This window comes from Triticum dicoccoides, chromosome 5A (genome assembly GCF_002162155.2).
Source record: "Triticum dicoccoides isolate Atlit2015 ecotype Zavitan chromosome 5A, WEW_v2.0, whole genome shotgun sequence".
Lineage (NCBI taxonomy): Eukaryota > Viridiplantae > Streptophyta > Magnoliopsida > Poales > Poaceae > Triticum > Triticum dicoccoides.
The window spans coordinates 51005794-51010696 of record NC_041388.1 but is presented as its reverse complement, the minus strand read 5'-3'; positions in this window follow the sequence as shown (position 1 = coordinate 51010696).

Here is a 4903-nt window from a genome sequence, read left to right as displayed (position 1 = left end):
TCCCTGCTTACAATCGTGCTTAGCAGCGATCTCCGTGACATCCTTTTGTTTCCCCTGGTCAGAAGCCTGCTCAGCATTCTCAATAGAGGCCTCCATCGGGTGTGAAGGTGCCCCGAGGTCAGATAGATTTATGTCGTCCACTCCTGGAAATATTCCATCGTGTTTTTTCTTTAAAAAATACATGTTAGTCTGGGATGTTTTCATAGTAAACTAAATTAGAAAAAAACTTGTACACGTAAATTTCCAATTATATATACTAATCTCATAATTCTAGGCTTACCTTCAATTCTTTGATGAGGTCCTCCGTGAGCTTGCCATTTGTACGGGTACACCTAAGGCACTCATCCATTTTCTTTTCAAGGATGCACATCCTATGGTTTTGTTCTGTACCGGACTCCCGCACGAGAGAGGCAACTTCTTGCAAATCAGTCAATACACGTCCGACGAGTACCTTAATCCGAGACTTTGAAATAGTTAGAATCATATAACTTCATACTAGTCGGAATGTTACAATATATATTTGTGCCTTATGTAACTCATTTACCGGAGCGCCAGTCTTCGGTTTGGCCAGCGTACCATCTCGTGCTGGAATGAAAGGCCTCATCAGGTCCTTAACATATTGCAGTTTAGTGTCGTTAGTATGATTTAGAAAATATATATGTTACATAATCCAGGCAATGTGCTGACATTTTACCTCTCCAACTCCCAGATAATTATTCTGGATTATATTGTCAACCTTTTTTGCCTTCTCCTCGCTCCAGTTCTGGATCAGTGGCCTTAACCTTGATTCATACGAGATGCTAGAGTCCAATTGGTGCACTTTGAACTTCTCGTAGTACCATATCTGCATGACAATAAAAGCAGTTTACAAACATTCCCGTACATTATGTAATGTATGTTAGGTAACTGATAATTGTACTATTACGAATTACCTGCAGCAGTGGTAGATTCCCCTCCAAAATTGCCTCACCATTTACAAAATTCTTCACGCTATCCATAAGATAGTCAAGCGTTAGCTGTCCAAGATTTGTGCCCTTTATCGTCTCAACGTTTCTAACAATCCCAATATATTTGTTATCCACATACTCCTTTTTTGTTCGGCATACATATTTGCCTATGGTGTACAACACAAATGGCCTGAAAAAAATTTGGTGTGCTGTCGACTTTCATCTTGGCTAGCAATCCTTTGAAAGTTATTTTGGTGTCATTACGGTCTTTCAGTTTCTTCCACAACTCCATATTATCATCAAGATTTGAAGGGACATGCTTCTTCCCATGGCAGGGCATGCCTGTTATATGCGCTACATCTTCTAGTGTGATCCTACATGGTCTCCCCTTGATGATAAAGGCATCCTACTCTGCATCATATGAATTAGCGATGGACAGGCAGAGTACATGTCTAATTTTGATGCTAGGTGTCTTGAGAAGTCCACCCAGTCCTATCAACTGGATGTACATCCTTTGCTGCGTGTTTAATCCGTTTATGAACTCCTCATATGGCGGCAAAGAAGCATCCTGGGTTCAATGGATGTGCAAGTGTGATTAGATTCAGCATGGTATACAATTTAAACACTCATACAGACGAATACAACTTATATATACCAACATAAAATTTGTGCTCTACGCTACTGCATGAGGTACAAGCATGCTGAGTTCCATGTATGTGCAAATACTATTATGTGATTCAGCTTGGTTACGTTTGAACGGTCATCTAAGGTAATCTCCATTGCAAGGCACTTATCTGAAATAAAATAAAGATTGGAAAATAAAAAACTACCCAACCGTGGTCTCCTCAACTCTAGGCGCTAATCATGGTCAGTAGTATGGAATTAAAACATGGGCCATCGATGCCTTCCATGACTCGTGCGGAAGGGAAAAAAAGAAGGCAAGCGCCCGCTGCACTAATTGGCATCGACAAGACCAGACGCTAAGATTTAGCCTGGAATATGAACTGCCAATCTGGTAGGAAACAAATCCTAGTGCCCTCCCCTAACGCCCTCCCCTAACGCCCCCAACTTAATTTGTTTAAAAACGTGCTGAGTTACATGAATATGCAAACAACGAGTGGGGTCGCAGCAAGAGATCATGCGAGGAAGATCGTGGCACAAAAAATAACAGCGGCTGAGATCGTGGGGAGTTACCAGAGGATTCATGTTTGGCTCCGTCGTTCGGTCTTGCTGGATTCCTGGGTTGCTCCGTCCTTCTGTCTTGCTGGTTTGGGTGGCGTAGAAGGACGAACTATGATCTACGAGGTTTCAAAGGATTCCTATTTTTAGGGATCGTAACAACCCGGGCATATATCTACGTATAGATTTCTTTGGTTGGAGGAAATCAAGGAAGGAGACCCACCTGGTTGAATATTAGGGGGGGCGTGGAGAGTTTAGCAAAGGTAAGTTATGGTTTAAAAAAAACCAAGGCAAGTTGTGTAACAACACGTAGGTCTCCTAAGAATCACGATCATCAAAAAGATATCATTCCCGTTTCTTTTAAAATCAGCCAAAAGAACTGGACCGCTTTTATTATTGCTTATAAGTAGTTCACTGGACCTCTTTTAGGATGAAAACTGGTTCTAAAGTCAACTAAGATTGAGTCTTCACATGTGAAGTATTTTACTCTCTTGTGAAGCTATTTTATTGCCTATCCGATCTTGCATGCCCATGCTCATACCTTTTTTCCTCGTATATGTGAGACCAAATTTTGTTAATAATACTGAATCATGTCTGGTGCTGCTCAAGATGGCACGACGCCATGGTTTTCACTTTGGTGAGATTTTGATAAAATAACTGAACTTCATTCATTTCAGCACTCACTGCAATATTTGCCTTTTAGCCAAAATATTTCAGCCTCACTGAATTTCGGCCAAAATATTTCAACACTCGCTCAAATTTTTTCTGAAACTTCTAACTAGCGATGTTAAAAAAATCTGAACCTTCTAACTAGCGATGCCAAAATATTTCAGCACTCGCTGAAATTTTTCTGAAACTTCTAACTAGCGATGTTAAAAGAATTCTGAAACTTCTACCTAGCGATGTTAAAAAAATTCTGAAACTTCTAACTAGCGATGTAATTGTTCTAAATCTTGTCCAGACTCCGACGACACTTAAATATAAATTTAAGAATTCAGTTAACCTTCCTAAGCTTCAAAAGTTCTGGTTGAAAAAAGCAAATATATGTTTCAGTGTCTCACATGCAGACCAAATTTATTTCAAGAATAGTATTTGGAACCAGTACTGTGAAATATTACAACTTGATTAATCCGCACTAGACTATGAACATGGCTAGGAAACCTTCTTCAGGACTAAAACCAAACCACACCCTACTCTACCGCTTCATAACCAAGTGTACACTCCAGATCTAAGAATCAACCACTGCTGGACTAACTGCTTGCATCTTCATGATCTTCAATCGCAGATGCATCCGATAGGCTAGCATTGTACTTCTTCGGCCTTTTCATGGACTTAAATTTGTTGTAGGGAGAATTAAGAAGGACAACAGGCAGCTCTCTTCTACGTAGCTGAAAAGTGAATCAAGAATCTGAATCTCCCTCCTTCTGGGGTTTACAACCACAAGGAACCAGTGGGTGTTCGCCATGTTCATAGGTAGAAAAACTTGGACAGCAAATATGATTACATCAACATTCATAATGATTACAAAATAAATGTGTTTATGTCATGGTTAGATGGTACCAGATCATGTCTGAGGTAGTTGTCTCCTTTTGTTGTTACATGACTACCCGCCAAAGCGGCCTCGTGGCAGTTTTGGATCAGCGTCCTTAACCTTGATGCATACGAGATGGTATAGTCCAATTGGTGCACCCTCCACTTCTCGTAGTACCACGTCTGCATTACAACAAAAACAGCTTAGAAAATTTTCAATAAAATTAAATGTATGGTATGTTAATAATGATTGTATTACTTGCAGCCGTGCTAGGTTGCCCTCTAGATTTGCTCCACCATTTACTAGTCCTTCCTTCCCATATCGTTGCACGTAGAACTTTCCAGCACGAAAATTAGCACAAGTTTCATTACAAAGAGAGGCATTCACGACTAAAAACTGAAGGCATGCACGATCTCCCTTAAGTTTTGCTAAAGAACATCTAGATGTGCTCTAAGTATTGCTGATCTAAGTCCTATGTCATTGATTTTATGCTAAGATTCGCGCAAGCCTTTCTAGACACACCCATCTCCCTTCGGTAAAATAGGGATAGTTCGTTATGGCTGTAACAAAACGACATCAAAAAGAAGTGCGCCGTAAATAATGGGATTGCATGCAAACTTGGGAAGGAGGGTGTATACAGAATACAAGGATCCCGATCGTTACCGGAGGATTCTCTTGATGGCGACCGGCTCCATTGCCGTTCGCTTTCATCTTTTGATTCGCTAGCTTATCCGATGTGCCCTTCTCTTTCGTCAGCTTCTCTGACGTGCCCTTCTCTTTCATCTCAGGATTCGCTGACGCAGGCTTTAAAGATGACGGCTCCGTCGGCTTCACCGACCTGGGAGCTACTTTGGGCAGCGTGGGGTGGTAATTCGGTGTAGGCATGGGAGGCGTGGGGTGGAAGTATACGATCCATGCCGTGAAAAGCTTCGTATTTATAGGGCATTCTCTAACAACCGATCACAAGAAAATATTGGGAATTTGGGATCTCACGAAGAGGTAGTTTTAGATCACGTAATGTTTTTAGCTAGTTTTTTTATTTTGCGAATTTTTTAGCAAGTTTAGATCAGTAATCTCAACCGTGAAGCGTTTGGGCTTCTTGTGCTTTCTTATACGGGCCTATTATAATGGGATGAGCCCATTGGAAATGTGAACATGAGAAAGGAAGCGAGGACTCCAACGGCTGCGACGAGCCCCCTCCTAATTATTTGTGAAGTATTTTACTCTCTTGTGAAGTTATTTTATT